The sequence below is a fragment of the Anopheles coluzzii genome, chromosome 2, assembly GCF_943734685.1.
Source record: "Anopheles coluzzii chromosome 2, AcolN3, whole genome shotgun sequence".
Lineage (NCBI taxonomy): Eukaryota > Metazoa > Arthropoda > Insecta > Diptera > Culicidae > Anopheles > Anopheles coluzzii.
This window is the reverse complement of record NC_064670.1, coordinates 122,294,172-122,311,225: the sequence shown is the minus strand read 5'-3', so window position 1 is coordinate 122,311,225 and position 17,054 is coordinate 122,294,172. Positions and strand designations below refer to the sequence as shown.

At 47.5% G+C, this 17,054-nt stretch overlaps 2 protein-coding genes across 11 annotated transcripts in view; one reads left to right on the top strand and one right to left on the bottom strand.

Moving 5' to 3' along the window:
* LOC120949832 (glucose transporter type 1) overlaps nt 1–17,054 on the bottom strand; it is a 176,955-nt gene that overhangs the window by 125,428 nt on the left and 34,473 nt on the right. Inside the window, exon 1 of one of the 10 annotated variants that reach the window (XM_049605453.1) lies at nt 11,462–11,574. The exons of the other annotated variants lie outside the window; for them this stretch is intronic. The gene's annotated coding sequence lies outside the window, so the exon portion shown is untranslated. Of the gene's footprint in view, nt 1–11,461; nt 11,575–17,054 lie in introns of those variants that run through there. 10 annotated transcript variants of the gene reach the window in all.
* The window catches only part of LOC120949833 (uncharacterized), a 40,945-nt gene that overhangs the window by 21,919 nt on the left and 1,972 nt on the right, over nt 1–17,054 (top strand). The gene's annotated exons all lie outside the window — the stretch shown is intronic.

The window sequence follows — 17,054 nt, the reverse complement described above, 5'->3', positions numbered from 1 at the left end:
CGCAGTCAAAAGCCAGCTTGCCGGCAGCTTACAAGACATAGATGGATTATTTAATTTGCACACGAGCTGCTCTTGGCCTACGGCAACGATCTCAACGGGCGCTTTTGCATCGCTGATCCCTCGGTCCCATCCGCGTTCGGCTTTCGCCTGTGGCATATTATACGTGGAACAATGAACACCCGGTGTGTATGTCTGTGTGTCTGTGTGTGAGGTTTTTTTCCTGCTACTCATAGCCCCGTTTCATCTCCTTGTGCATGTGAGCGTGCTTAATCGAAATGCTTCACTAACCTTTTCAACGATCTACCACCGCCGCCGGGATATAGTTTCTTATTTATGCCAGTCGCTTTTTTCCCTCCTGCATACACCATGTGTGTGTCAGCTACAAGCTACACACGCGCACACAGACACACACAGAATAGCAACTTTGTACGTGCGAACATATTGTGTACGGGTGGAGAAGAGAAAGCTTTCCATAGAGAGTTTTCGCCCGAGCGGAAGAACTTCAAAAAACCCCGGCCATTCGATTTGCCTCAAGGTGAACACAGCCACACACACACGCGTACGCCTCACAGTTTGTGCGAAAACCCATCGGCGCTTTGTTTGGTGCAAGTTTGACTACAACATAGTCTTCACACACACACAGACACAGGCACACATTTACACTTGGTCGGCAACGCACTGGAAAGCGACGGCGAAACAATGATCGATCAAATAATCTCCGTTCCGAATCGCTCATGAATATTCAGTACCGTCGCTTCCGATATGATTTCCTCCCATTTGCCCGCCTCACGTCCTACCGCTTTCCCTCTCCCCCCCTGCCACACACAAGCACACAATGTAAGGATGAAGAAGGCAGGCCGGCACGGAGCCCACACAGCAACGCATCGATGAAATCGTCATCGATCGAAGAATGGCTTCCCGCGTCCGCTACATTACGAGCTTTTAACTTTGTTCGAGTCTCCCCTCTCGCTCGCTCTCTCTCTCTCTCTACCTCTCTCTCTCTCTATTGTGCATCTAGGGGACACAAATCACGTGGTTTTGAGACCCCGCAAGGTACTCGCAAGCGATCCCAGCGGGTAATCGGAAATGACATGACATGGTCATGGATTCGTTTGCCTGCTGCCTAATTACCTGCTGCCGTACCAGGGCAATCGGGAGGAATGGACCAGCAGCTGAATGTAAGAATGTTTTTGAAAAAAAAGAAAATATTCCAAGAAACAAGCAACACATTAAAGGAATGGCTCGATTAGCTCGCCAAGCGCATCCAACCCCTTCAATCGTACACACTTTTCCAGTGAAACACGCTTTGCAAAGGGAGGATTCCTTTGTTGCGAATCGATTGTGCATTCGGACGGTTCTTTGTCTGGCGTTTGAGAGTTTGTGCCGTTGTCTCTGTGTGTCTGTGTGTTTGTTGGCGCTTTTTTGTCCATTTCTTTTTTTCCCATACTCTCGACTGCGAATTGTGCGAACCTTTGTTGAACAATGATGCGATGAAACTGCAAGCACAGAGCCCGGTCCAGACCAGTGGGGAGGCGAAGTGGGCGAATATTCGATAAATGGGTGGGTGGGGCAGTTCGGATCGTTTGGAACCAGCATTTTGTTTTGGTGTACCGGTTGGCAAGTTCAAACACTCCGAAGAGACTCCATTCTGAGCATGTGTGTGTGTGTGTGTGTGTGTACGGCCATGTGAAACCCCCGATAATGGAGGTAATGTGCATCGGCCGGTTCGCTTTGCCGGGTTCGCAAAATGGCAAAAGCAACGATATCTACGTTTGAGCAACTCGAGGACAGCGTATACATTCCGAATTGGAGCGGTGAGGAAGTGGGGCGGACGGTGAGGGTGGAGCGGAACCGTTTGTTGGAAATTTTCCACCCAATGATAGATCCCCGTTTTTCTCGGAATATTTAACTTTCTAGCAATTGGGGGAGGGTGAGCCAGCGGCACACACACACACACACACACAAAGAGCCATAACTCGGCCTCGGTCTTTGTGTGCGCTGTTTGAGTATGTATGAAGCTATCGCGTTTATGCTTGCTCTCGCTCGCTTTTCATGCGTGTGCAAGTGTTACAGTGAGTGGCAAGAAAATGAGCTTGCTTATTTGTTTTTGTAAATTTATTATGTTCTTAACAATTTTTCAACATTTGCAAGCGAAGCAACTCTTCCCCTTAAGTCGATTTTTTGGGATGTTTCCTTGTTTTAGAACATGATATTGTTATTTTTATTCAATATTTATGTATTATTAGTACCCATTTGTCTTTTGCTAGTCCTTTTTATGCAATTCATTAGATGTAAACCAATTAAACTATAAAAAATATCAGAATGGAAACTGATTGCCCAATGTGAGCCTTTTCCCCCTTTTTTTGTGAGCCGAGACGCACTGTGCACAACTCCTCGTGCAGTAAAGCGCACCAGTCCATTTTGCACAAAACTCGAATGCACACACCGCGCCGTCCGATTCAATGCATTCTTTGTCGGCAAACCGTGCGTGCAATTGCGCTTGTGAGTTGTGCGCGCTCGCCTATTTATGTGCTGGTGTATTTTTGTAGAGCCCCCCAAAACAGGGTTGAAATATTTTCCATCCATCCTGCTGGCAGCGCGCTGCTTTGTAGCTTTGTTTTCACCCGACCGAGCGATGTGATTACATTTTCCACCGTTGATTAGAGACCCCCTTTTCCCTTTGCCCCCGTTATGTGTGTGTATATGGGGGAAGAATTTAGCTTCCCAGCAAATACACCTATTGATTTCAGGCATTCGATTTTGGTGGAGCTTTTGAGCGAAGCATCGGTTCACTTTTCGACCGATGTAACTGAACCGCATGCGAATACCATTCCACCCGAATCAATCTCTCGCTTTGAGGTCATCAAATTGGGCATTCTTTGGCTCGGTTTTGGAGCCACGGCAATTATGGACATTCCACACAGGCACACACGCGTCCGACCTGCAAGCACGAACGTTAATCTCGTCCAGAAGCGCCAATCCTTCGCACGAAAATGCCTCAATCACTGCGAGCTTCCCGAGCCCGATGGCTATCGCGCGCTCTAATCACCTGTCCTCTGTCGGTGATGGAAACACGATTTGGGAAAGGCCCATTTCCCGTGCCAACAGCGATGACGACGGTGACGGCCGCCCCGTCCGATCGTATCATTCGGCCCAGCGGAATCAAATTCCAATCCACGGTGGCGGCAATTTCTCTACGGCCGAGGCACACCCCCACACACACTCACATCCCGTTGTTCAGTCCTGTTTTGCCGGCCAGCGCGGAAACAGCGCCGAGAAGCACCCGGTGGGAAAAGGCCGCAATAACCTCGGGGAACTTGGGAGACCACTCCACACACTAACCGAGTACGTCTTGGCAAGCCTTCAAACCGATAATAAAGCAATCTTGCCACCGAGTCGACAATCAGCGCCCGCCACCAAGCCGACGGAAGAAGGTGAACACGACACTTTGACGGTAGCCGAGAGAGAGAGAGAGAGAGAGAGAGAGAGAGAGAGAGAGAGACAGAGAGAGAGAGAGAGAGAGAGAGAGAGAGAGAGAGAGAGAGAGAGAGAGAGAGAGAGAGAGAGAGATCCGATCGGACACGCGCAACCAAACCAAACGACGGCTGGGATGCCGAGGTGCCTTTTAATGGCCACATGCCGCTCGAGGAGGAGGTGGTGGTGCGGCGGTACGGTGTGTGCCGCGATGCTCTCTGATTGTGGTCGGGCTCCGGCGAAACTGCAACACGGGGCTCGGGGTTTATATGAGTGCGCGGGTTCATGATTTGCATACGAAACCCATTTGCCTCAGCCCAGGTCGTTTTTCGATGGACGATAATCATCCTTTCCAGCCGTACATCATGGGATGTGAAGGAGTAGAAGAAGCGGGTTTAGGATGGTTTGCAATGATGTGAGAGTGAAACGAGAAAATGATAGTGATAAAGATAAAGCGTACAGCGTTGAGAGTTGAAGACGGCCACAAATGAGCCTTTGGATGGAAAACACTCGATTTCGGGCTACAATATGGGGGCTGGCAATGATTTTTCTGTCTCCAAGCTCCTCCAAACGTCTTTTCTTGCAATGGTTGAAGCTGTTTTGAATTGCTTTATGTCACATAAATGCATATATTTTGATAACTTATGTATCACTGCGCAAATTGTGCTAAAACGTAAGCCTTCCTAAGCTGAATGAGTTTAGTATCTGTTACAGGAATGGTATAGGTTCAGCATCAGTTTCTGGACTGGTATAGGTTCAGCATTAGATCCAGAACCAGCATGAGGTCATGGTCAGTTCCTGAACCAGTGTGGGTAGTACCGGTATGGGGTTGGTTTTGGTTTTAGGTCTCTTCAGAGGTTGTCCTCAACTCCCCAGTTTAATTTCGTTTCGGCGTTCAGTTCAGAGTAAAGAGGATCCTTCAAATTTCGTTGAGCAGCCCTGTAAACATATCCAAATTCACTTCTTCTTCTTCTTTCTTCTTTGGCACAACAACCGTTGTCGGTCAAGGCCTGCCTGTACCCACTAGTGAAGTGAGCTTGGCTTTCTTTGACTTATTGTTACCATAGCAGGATAGTCAGTCCTACGTATGGGGGCACGGGACGTGAACCCATTACGGGCATGTTGTTACGTCGTACGAGTTGACGACTGTACCACCAGACCGGCCCTGATCCAAATTCACTAGCTTCATGTAAAAGCTCTATTCTGCAACGTGTTTGAAGGACTCACTTCATGCAAGATTTGATTCCACGCCGGGTGCGTTTTAAGCTGTGTTTTTAACAACCTTACCAATGGATTATCTCTGTTAAATACACTGAAATTAAGGGATGTTCTTCTCTCATTTAAAGGCGATAAAAACTGTATGCAAAACCATAGCAACAGCTTAAGTTTCTTCGTGTTTTTGTGCTGCTTTTCATTTGAACCCAGAACAATAAATTATTTCTTTGTCGATCTTCTACTTAACTATTGAAAAATGCTGAGGAATAGATGATTCTTTTTACTGTTTCTGTTACTTTTGATCTTTCATAAATCTTAAACTTTCCCTCCCTATCAATCCATTACCTCCATTCAATGGCCACCACAGCAAAACAGACACAGATATAACTGCCGCTTACCGGAGAGAAGATAGAAAAATGCGTCCATCTCAACCCATCCAAACCTCAAAAAACCACCAACAAAAAGAAGAAACAATTTGCACATTTTTTACTACAAAACAACTTCCGGACGGGGGGCGGGGGAAACCTTCTCATCCCCTTCTACTTCGATAAGCCACAGGAAACATACATACAGCGGCCTCATCCCGCCTAACCCCATCACATCCTCTTCACAAGGGTGGCCGGGCGGGCTATAAAAACGATCTTCCGCTTTCCACGTTTTCCCCACTTTCCAGCGGCATTCATCCTGTTCGGCCCGGGCCAATCCTTCCCGGGGTAAACTTCGTGCCCGGGAAGATTTCGATTCGCCGAAAAGGTAATTTCCTCGATTGATGCCCGAAAGCTTCAAATCTTCATTTTTCAACACAAAGACACACAACTCGGCCAACCCATCTGGAGCTCGCCGCCGTGCTGCGAAATAAACACAAGCACACACACACACACACGCCGATGCAGAGGTAGTCCCACAACTCACCAGCATTCATCCGGCATCATTATCATTATCATCGGCGCGGGCGGGTGGGAGAATGATGCTGCTTTGCGTCTCCTTTCTCCTAGCCGAAAACCTCGGCTTTTCCGGTGGATGGGGCCAAATATCATCTGCATAAAATATGCTCAGTAATCAGGTGGAGATGAGGTGAAGAAACTGGCGAGGCTGGAGCAGGGACGTGCACGGGGGGAGGGAATCGTAAAGTAATGCTGAAAAATCCTACTTGTCGATGTAAAGCCACGGGCTTTCCCCGGGGTTGGTGTGGAAGGAAGCTATTTTTCTTGCAAGTAAAGCCCCGGCCCAGGCCCTTTTTTTGAAGGTGGTGGTGGTGCTGGTGAGGTGGCACAGGGGGGGGGGGGGGGGGGGCGCACCAGCGGAAATGACGAACCAGTTTCCGTTTTTACCAGTAACCCGCGCAGCATGGAAAGGGGTGAAAACTCCTCAGTGGGTTGGGTGGGCAGGGAGACAAGATATTCGTTACTCTAATTTATTCATCCGAACGTGTACTACACAGACAGTTTACAACGAGCTACTTTTTGCGGCAATTTTCCTCTCGCTCTCCCATGCTGCGACCCCCTACCCCCGTCAGGAGTGCACGTGTGTGGGAGGAAAATGGTCCCTCCCCATCCATCGCATTCTCTGCCCCGTTAGTCTCTTTTCGATTTTGGAAAAACGTTCATTTGGAAAATGAAAGCAAAATGTGTGCGAAACGCTTCGTTTCGTCCGCATCACGCACCACTCTCGTGCCCGATCTGTCAATGAGGGATGGGATTTTCTCCTTGCAGGAGGAAAGGAAGGTCGCGAGGAAGGTTCTTCTTGTTCCTTTCAAAGATCGTAAAATGGCAGCATGGAGAAGAAAGCAAAAAAACGCTCTTACATGTATAACACAGCGTAAGCGCACGAATCGGAACAAAGTTACAATCGAGTGATACAGCACTTTGAAACATACACGGCATGCGAGAGGGAACGGTGCGGGAGGTTGGATGATGAGGAGGCCAATTCGTGCGTTTTGGGAGGAAAAGTGTATGCGCTTTCCACACACACACACACACACACACACACACACACACACTGCCATGACGGGTTTTTGTTACTGCCTTTTGCAGGCTGCTTCTCATTTGCCTGGGCCCGGGAGTTCGAAAGCGCCCACGGGGAAAACGCCAAAAGAAATAGCTTGCGACGGACTGCGGGCCGTCGATTGTGGGTGAACTTTTTCTTCAACATTTTATTGTCCCCGGGTTCCGTTCCGGGCCGGGCAAACGGTGTGGAATGAGTTTAATTTCACTTCACTTAAAGGTAATTGAGATAAATGGTGCCATGTCGCGGACTTTCTTACTACGCGTGCGGTGGTGTGGAGGGGGGAGAGGCAGGAAATGGGAAATGCAGTTTGAGTCATAAAATGACGGCTGAGATTTTAAGATTGTGTGTGTGTGTGTATGTGTGTTGCCATTGATGGAATTTGGGGTCGTAAAACTGAAACTAACGCCATATTGACTGGCTTCAATTAACCGCAAAGTCGTTCGTTCCGCAAGCCTGTGTGAATGATGTAACGAGGCAGAAAGAGAGAGATATATACAGACAGAGAGAATGTATTTTATTGAGTTTGCAACTACAGTGCGGGTCGTATCATTGTAACAATTTTGTGTAATGAAGAAAATTCTGCTCACTAAGCGAGCGAAGAAACCAACCAAATTGGAAGTTATGCAACACGTTGAACAAAACGCCTAAAGGTATGCAAACTGTTTATTTGTATTTCGTTACTGTTTTTTTTTTTTACTTTTTAGGCCTTTTTGTGTCACAGTATGCGTTCATAAAACCAAAAAAAACACAATCATCCAATTTATTCTTCAAAGAAAAAAAAACCTTCCCCCACCGTCACGTTCTTTTGCCGACCTTCCCTCAGCCCTCAAGGTCGGGCCAAATTTTAATTTAAACCATAAACTTATGCAAACCAATACTAACACGAACGGGTGGGTGGGTGAAGGCGGCCTTATCTCGGGTCGTTCAGTGTTTTTCCTGCCGGCCCTGGAGCCGCCGCAGCCGAAAGGCGACCGGGGTAAGAGCATTGGACGAGAGCATTAACTAATCTTTTCCACTGGGCGGTACGGGTGTGTGTGTGTGTGTGGGTGTGTGCGAGCGGAAACCAAGATAACCGGATTCGACGGGGTGTGTGTGTGGAGTGTAGGGAAGTAATTGTGGTTTAATTTCGCTGCAACGATCAATTTTGGCGCTGCTTGTTGCCGGTGTGGGTGGTGGAGCTACTGTTGAATAATATTCAAACCTTCACTCGGTCTCGGTCAGACGATTGGAAATATTTAACCTTCCCCCCGGATACTTGGGGTAATGGAAAAGGGGGGAAAGACGAGGGAAAATTCGTTTGAAATTATTTGTATGCCACTCGTTCTCTTTCGCTTTTGCCACAAATTTGCAGCCGGAAGAAATCGTTCTTTTGTGAAAAGCGCTGACTTGGTCCATGGAAATTTATTCTAACTCTCTCTCACACACACACACACACACACAAGGACGAGTTAACGATTGGAGAACGGTGGTTGAAGGGAGGCGGCCCGGGCAACAACAAAAAATCGACCCAGACTCGCTCCTGGCGGGCAACAGATGAAAATAAAACGTGCCACGTAAAATACGCCCTCGCGTTGGAAAATCAATGTACCCCACAGGGTGTGGGAGACAGGGAGGAGGACAGGGGGAAGGGAAACGAGACAATGTCGAACGATGGTCGTTGGCGTCTTCGTCATCGTTGCCGTCGCCGTCATGGTTGGTCGTAGTGTGTGTGTGTGTGCGCGCTAGCACAAATTGAATTTTAAATATTCAATTGAAGGAACATTAATCGTAGCGTAGTGATGCGAATCCCCCCTTTTGCTTGGGAAAGGATGGATGAAGATGGTGGTGTGAAGAGAGGGGAGGGGGGGGGCTGATGATGATGATGGTACAACAATGGGATGGAATCGACTCACCCCGAAAGCTCCTCACGGCTGCCGGAAGTGAGTTTTTGACTTTCCAGGAGTGTGTGTGTGTGTGTACCTGGTGAAAAACACGATCCCTTGCCCTTCTTACAGGGTTACGATAGTGATGGGAGTGATGGTGAATTTTACTTTTTCACCCCCAGCGCACGAAGTGCTGGAGCTGGATAAAAGCAACAGGGGGAAAGCGGGGATTACATTCAGCAAACGAGAAAATCACATTCACGTGCGCACACACCACCACCACCACTCCGCGGGGAGAAATTTGTATGCTTTTGTATGCAAAGTGTGGACACAAAAAAAATCGGTTGGAAAGAATTGTTCCGCACGATACAGAGCGAGTCCACAGCGAGTTGGCAACTGTGTTGTGCGGGGGGAAAGCGTGAATTTAAATCCACCGCCACGATATGGGCACACACAAAAGAAATGTGAGGCTTCACAGTGAGCGGCATAAGTCTCGGTCGAATAATATAAATTTCAATAAATGAACCAAAACCAAACGCGGAAACGGCAAAAGCAAGCAGTGAAATTGAAAGAGCAAAGTGGTTTTGCGGAGCGGAGGAGTGAGCTTTTCCGCCTTGCGGGATGAAGGGAAGCACAGTGCGGCCACGATAATGCTCCTAGTTTTTCTACTACTCTTCTCATCCGACTGTCCTGTGGACTGGCAACAATTCTCGTCGGTTCCTAACAAAACAAAACTGCCAAAGCAAAAATTCCCATTCCCAAGGCAAGGCGCGCAGAAAGCAAAGAGCAGAAATGGAATGACTGGTGTGGGAGGAGGAGTAGCTAAAGTCCTTTGTAGTGGTTTGATGCGCAAGGGAAAAATTCGATACGACGCTGCATGGAAAATGAGTGCGTTTCTTGGCGTTTTCCACCACCTTTTGTGGGCATGGGATCAGATTTCCCTTTGCTGTTGCTTGCCCATTGAGTGATGCTATTAATAAGTATACTGCAGAAAAGCGAAGGAATGTGAAGGTGGGAGATTGAGAGAAAAAGGAAATAAAATGGGTAAATAAGCGAGGGGTCAATGGCTGAGTTCTATGGTGTTTCGTTTATCTCTTTAAGAAGATGGCTACGAAATTCTTTTTTATTGGCGAAGATTTCTCGTTTTGAATTTCTTTGCTTTGCTAAGCGCCTGAAGGTATGCAAAAGGATGCTTGTGATTGCTATACGTTCAGATTTTGGTGGTTGCAAGCTAAATTTCATTAAATAGTGTACGAATAAGAAGTAAATCAACAGCTTTAGTTGACCTAATGTGATGAATTACTCCAAAAGAGCGTAAAATCCAGAAAATATTGTCTTTAATATTTTAATCATATCATTGTGCTATGTCGAGAGGACGTATAAGTTAAGACAAATATTGCTCACTTTCGTATCATCTCATAAAGCAAATCCAATAAGCATTATTGCATGACCGTTTCAATTCAACAGCAAACATTACAAAATAAGCAAAACGGACAACTGCCAAAAGAGGGTTTGGGGCTTATTAGAATTATGATTTTTGTCACCAAACAAAGGAAACCGTGAAAGCAGTGTTTTACCTCCCGCTTTTCGTGCAATCTGCTACCGGTCATACAACAACGCGGGACACAGCGCGCACAGCTTAGGAAAATAAGCTCGCGATAATGCCGCGCGATAAGCAAAACCACACCCCCTTCTCCCTCCGCCAGAGTTGCGAACCTTTTGTTTAAAAACTACGCTCCATGCGAGATGTGTGGGTGCGTGGACCAGAGGAAGAGAAAAATTGAATCTGGCAGAAACAATCCGTTCCTTCGTTCGGCGGATTAACTGTGTGTGTGTGTGTGTACAGTTTTTAAAACTGTGCTTTTTTTTGCTGCCGAATTCAACCCACGGTTTCTTTCTTTCGCAAATTTTATCGCACAAAAGCGTTACCGGCGTACGCGGTGCAAACGACGAACCCGTTTCGTCTCACCTTGTTCGGACCGCTGCGCTGTGGTGGTACTCCGTTCCGTACTTTGCACGGTTCCAGCTCCAGTTCAGCAGCATTCGTTGGCTATAAATTAAATAATAAATCCTTTCGTTTCGTTCGTGTAATCCGCTGCTAGCGTAGAGGGGTGGGATGGGGGGGGGGGGGGCGAATCTCTATCCTGAATTCTATAGATGCAACCAATTCGTGTGAGTTTTTTGCTTGCTTTGTCCTGCGCTTCCAAACCGTTCCCCGTTTCGATAGTTAAAGCATCCTCGGGAGATTGAGAAAGAAGCGCTGTTTTTTTTTGGCTCATTGCTGTAGCTACGCTTTTTTACTGCACAACAGGGTAAAAGGTGAAACAGTCTAACGGTATGAAACGGACAAATATTGGAAAATGCTGGAGGAGCAGACCCAAAGACCACAAATAAATACTATCGCATATAAATACTTGCCAGCCGTTTTGGGTTGAAGGTAAAAACGCGACGAGAAAAAGGGGGGGTTGGGGGGAGGGGGAAACGATCCCGAGCTTCATCGGTATTAAAGGATAAGAGGGATGCGAATTTATTGGCACAAAAAAGCTCTCACGCTCTCCCGTCGTCTGATACTGACGGTTGAAGAATATGGAAAACGCGAGGTGCACTGTTGATTAATTTCATTTGTTTCCCTCCCCCCCCCCCCCCCCAGCCCAATGTTTGCCGAACGTTTTCCATCACCTGTCGATGGCATTGAGCGGTCGATGGAATGGAACGATCTCCATCGTGGCAGCAGAGCGTTATTTGCCCGGGCCAGTGCAATTCGTCATCAAAGAGCACAGGTGGCTTTGGCTTTGATTCCCTCCTGCCTTTTGTGCTGTTTTGTTTTTCTCTGATAATCCTGGCAGCCTGGAAATGATTTAAATACACCGAGCAAAAACGGAGCAAAACGAAACTGTAATTACCTTATTTTGTTTCGAGCATGATGATGATGGTGGTGGCTCGGTTACATTGAATGATTCCGATTTATCGCCTCGGGTGTGCCAAAAGCAGCAACAGTAACTGGGTGGATCAAGCGTAAGCCTTTGAATGGGCTGTAAAGAGACAGAGAGAGTTGGTTGGAATGGTTTAATATTCGGTCTGAATCATACATTTAAAGCAATCTAATAGGATTTTTAGCCTTACAAATCATCGACTGCATAAATTCAGGCGCATTGGAGCTTGATTCGAATTCTGCAAAAACACTCCATCGCTTTCTTATTTGTATCACAACAAAGCAAACTTATTTGGACGGTATGTTGGGTTGTTTGATTATATTTTCCTCACACTCAGATTGGTAGTGGCAAACTTCAATCGAATGAAAATTTAATCATGTTTTTTTTTGCTTCTTCCAAAGAACGGTCACAAAATTAATCTTCTGCTTGGTAAACATGATTCGGCGTCTAGTTTTTGGCTCATTATTGCGTTCGCCAAATGGGGCTTTTCTCCCGGCGCAGCACAAAAAGGTCCCGAGGCATTCCCCCCCCCCCCCCCCTCTTTGCCGAAAAGGATTCTTGGGAAATCCGTACCCTTAGCTGGGGGGGTTCCTGTCCCCGGGAGTTGGTGAAGACTAGCAGGCTTTTACCCGAAAATTGAGAGCCCCGGGAAGGTTAAAGCCTCAGCGTACAATTTGCTCAGAGGCAGTTGAGTGGGTGAGCTTTTCGCCCTGAGTCAATCACGTTACGTCGGGAACAGTTTTTCACATACCCAGGCACCTACCTACCAAGCACACACACACACGTACATATGCACACGAGGTTGGGAGAAGATTTTAATTAAATTTACAACCATTATCACGATACTCTCGGGTCTGCCTGCTCGAGAATGTTCACTGGCGTTGGGGCTGTTTCGGAGGTCACCCTCGGGCGGTGTACGAACATACGAACACAAGGCCTCTGATGTGTTGTGGAGCGATGTAGTAGCATATCCGTTACAGCCGTGCCCCTCCAGCAGCTCTCCAGGAATGTTTTGCTCATTACAAGATGGGCGCAGAAAATTATGATGAAAATAATAACGCACCTTTTTTTCCTGCTGAAACGGTAGACGGAAAGATGACGTGTCTTCATTACACACACACACACATGAAGCACAGATGTAATGAGCTCTTCCCTCCCGCTGTGCACGAGCCACAAGGGTATGGAATTTATCTGCACGCGTACACGATTGCCAAAAAGGTTCCACTATGGTTTTACGAAAAGATAAAATTCGATAGCAAAATATTGTCTCATCGAAGAATTTTAATTAAGTTTAAATTTGATGCTCTCGAGCGTGCGTGTGCGAAAACAAAGCACGTACGTATGCGTTTCATGTTGTGCTTTCCCCATTTTTACCAAAACCTTAAATTCGCTCTAGAATCCCGCGCGCACGTTTGTACGTTTTGCCATCGGCGGAGGAAGCTTAGCCCCAGCCAGTATTGCAACGGGTGAACACGATGTAACACGGTGCTGTCATTCGCTTCCGCATTGTAGACTGCGAGCGTTGCGATCTTGGTGCAAACATCCCGGGACTGTGGATGGAAGTTTGCGTTACCGTACCCTCCCGCCAGCGCTGTAATGCTGCCAAGACGACCCAAGCACGAAACTGAAGCACCATCCTCCGTGCTTAATTCTAACCGGAAAAGTTTCATCCAGCAGCAGCAGCAGCAGAAAGCAAGGATTTACCTTTTCTGCGAAAATCAGGTAGCGCCAGGAGAGGATGCCCCCACACACACACTCTTATCGTAGCTTTCGCGGAAAGGGTTTTGCAACCCGGTGGTGGCTCATGGCAATCGCTCCTAATTACCTGCCTTCTCTTGTGGCTGAAACCCGAAAGACCCGAAATCCGCGTGCGAGAATGGAGGAAAGGTGTTGACGATATAGGAATTTTCTCGCGAAACTATGTTTCGTCCCTGCGCTGAGGGCACGGTTGTGTGGGACGTTGCGGGACGCGACACTTCTTCATTCGCGGCAAAACTATTTTCGGAACGCTCGAGCAGACTGGTGTGCTAGAGGATAAGGATAAGAGTAGGGGAAGGTTCCGGTAGTGTGCTAAAATAAATACATTCGAGTTGATTCAGCGTCTTCCAGAACCTTGCCAGGGTTCGAGAAAAGCTAATGTTCGATATGAATGCAAACAAGCAAGCAAGATAGAATTGTACGCGGAAGCGCCCCAAACTATGCAATCTGTACTACCGAACTGCTCTATTTACATTCCTGCACCAATTTCCCAGTTCTTATAAAGCTTATTAAGTGTTTGGGAAAGTTTACCAAAGACCCCCTTTTTGCCAAACCCTGCCCTCGGAAGAGCGGCGTTCCATCATGTGTCCGCCTGACTCCGCTGGATCGCGGTTCGCCAAATTGGGTTCGCACGTTTGACGTGGTTTAAAAGTTTGTCCGCGAATCGTCGTTTTGTCACCACGCGCAAGACTTTCGGCAGAGATTCTTCTTCGCGCATCGCGCGGTGCAAAGTTGTGAGTGATTGCAGCGAGATAAAGTTGTGCGCAGGGATCCACCACAAAAAAAAACAGGCGGGTAAGCGGAATCCCTTGTGCATAGTGTGGCTTGTGGGCACTGGGTGCATCATTCTTCCCGGAACGAATGACAGTTGATTGTTAGCAAAGCTCAGTGGATGGAGTTAGAAAGCAAATCTTAAACACGCTTGCACATGCACTTGTGGGCGCTGGAGTCAAATGTTCCGCGGCAAACGGTGCCGCTGATAGGTTGATTATTGATTTTGGGTGCGAAAATATGTTTGCCAAAGGCATGCGAGAACACCGCTAGCCTCCGGAAGGCGTGGTATAAACTTTAAAATATTCCATTTCCACACACCAGTGTGAAGAGAGAAGATTGAAATGCCTCTCATCGAATGCAATACACGACTATTTGTTTTCCCTGCTTGCAACGCTTTTGGGGAATTGGAAAATAAGCTCTTTCCCCCCGCCGTAAAACCATTCCATTGCAATGCCAATCAAATTCACACCCCCACGACGTTACATTGTGCGGGCTGTGTAATTGGAGAAAGAATGTACATATACACTCAGTCCCAAAAGCAGCAGCCCCCGGTCGAAAAACGGGCTGTGCGAAATCTTTTTTAAATTAAAATCTCTACCCCAGGTTCCCGCCCGAAAATCCCGCTGGACGATGGGCAGCACACAGTGACGCAACGCAGCGCACAGGCCCGGATCACACGTGATCCACCCGTCCATCAGCTGCGTTCGAGTGGATAATGGCCAATCAGTGTTTAATTATTCCACTTAATACACTGCACGTGCAGCAGCAGCAGCAGCAGCAGCAGCAGGCAGTGTGCTTCATTTACCGGACGCCGAAACTACTGGACACCAGCCCAACGCAACGTAATGGCATTATTTTGGGGAAGCGATGTCGTGTTTGCTTCTGCGGGGGATTCTTTCTTTTTTTTTTGTTGTGGCTGTAGCTCCACGCAAAAGTGTCAAAAAGGGTTTTATTTAAACCTTTTGGGGGTTTGCTGCCTTTTCCCTCACTCATTTTCAGCTTTGTTTGCGTTGAAACACAATGAAAGAAATTTAAATTACCGCTCGGGATTGAATTGCATTTTGCGACAATTAAGGCGATAGCTTTGTTCATGCAGTGCGGGTTTCCTCCTGTTTTTGCAGCAATTTAATGTCGATGGATTATTTCCGGAGTGGTCGCTTTATACACTATATGGTAAAAATAATGATAAAGTTGTTCGTAGAGTGATACCAAACGCCTTAAAGTATGCAATTTTCATTACAAACTAACGCTATTCTGGTTCTATTACACCCCAGTGCCGTTCGAGTGCTTTCCATTTCCTTTAAAAATGATAAAAATACACTCCAAATCCAATCGAAAGTGGCGCCCGGGGTGCCACGCTAACTGAATTTAAATGTAATCACCTAAACTTGTTAAGCGAAACAACAACATTCATCGTAAAAGTTCTCCCACTGCTTTGCCGCGCCACCACTCGACCCGGGTGGTCGAGTGCGCCTTTTTTCCAAATTAAATCGGAACATCCAATCCATGCAAAAGCTTGCCGGTGGGAGAGTGAGTGAAGTGCATAAGAAGCCGTCCTCTCGCCAACCTAAAATAGGGAAGATTGTGGGGGAAGAAAAATGAACGCATCACGCTGCATTGCAACACACAGTGATTTCATTTCATCGCGTGACACTCCGACCACATTCATCATACCCGGACCGGGACCGGAGGTTTACAGAGCATCCTATTCAGGTAATGGAAAACTCGGTCCACCCGCGTGACGGATTTGCGCACTCCAGAGCAGCCACGGTGGAGATCTAAACCCATTTTTCCTGCTGTCCTTTCCTCACTCACTCACACTCTCTCTCCTAGTGGGTCAAAACGCGATGTGTGTTCTGTGTATAGCACCCCACCTTCTGAAAGGTTTGCGACTTAATCTCCACCTTTAGCCATGATGCTCTCTCTCTCTCCCTTGCCAAAGGTCCACGCGAGCAAAGCATGCAAATGGCATTTGCTTGTCCTTCGCCTTTTCCAACTCCCTCGAAAAGGGTGTGTGTGTGTGTGTGTGGGACCAGGGGACACAGTTGGAGGTGGTGGGGAAAAAATCATCATAATTTTCCATATCTATCTTTCGCTTCCCTCCCAGCGGCTAACCTAATCTGACTAAGAAAGCGGGCACGCAAATGTTATGCTTCTGCTCCCCGCTTCCTTCGTGCGCGTCTCGCGTGCATTCATAACGCCACTGTCGTACCTGTTTAAGGACACACACACACATACACACGGACACACGGACACAGGAGTCGCGCGAGATGATGGTGATGAAGCTCAAGCATAAAGCACTTTGGTTCCTGCTTCCCAGAAATGGAACGATGTGTATTCAAAGCTTTCTGTTGTACGTTCTAACGTGCGACTCACACACACCGACAGCCGCCGAGCAAAGTGAACTATTACTCGGGTAAAATGGGCCGCAGGATACATATACACCGGCGAGGGGGGGTTGTCGACCATCGTGACAGTGGAGGGCTTCATCCTTCTTCTCCATATCGTCGGCGGATCCTTTCTGTCAGCTTCTTTATGCTGTCCTTTCTTTCCAACTCCAGCACCGAGAGAGGACGGTGAATTGAATCTTTTCTCATTTTTATACCAACCCATACACACACACACACCCGTACGTACGTTTCAACGTGTTTCAATGTGGAGGGGGTGGGCTAAAGTCTCGTTTGCCCCGCGGAGGCTATAGAGAAACCTCACGAACGCAACCTAAAACGCCCCCTTTGAACGCCTTTACCGTAGAGGGGATCTTTGCCTCGCACTAAAATAAAGTCATCAGAATTTTTATCTCCTTTGCCGCGCTTTCCCGCCGTGGCCAGCAACCTATTACTGCGTTCCTTTGCTTTCCTTTTCCCAGTGTGTGTGTGTGGCGCGCTTTTTGTTCGTGACGATCCATCCCCCTCCCTTCGCGCGTATGTGTTGGATGGAAAGGGCGCGCGCGAGCAAAAAAAAAAAAATAATCCCGCGTTGATATTGTTACGTTTTCGTTTTCATTTCCCCCTCGCACCTCCACCAGTCA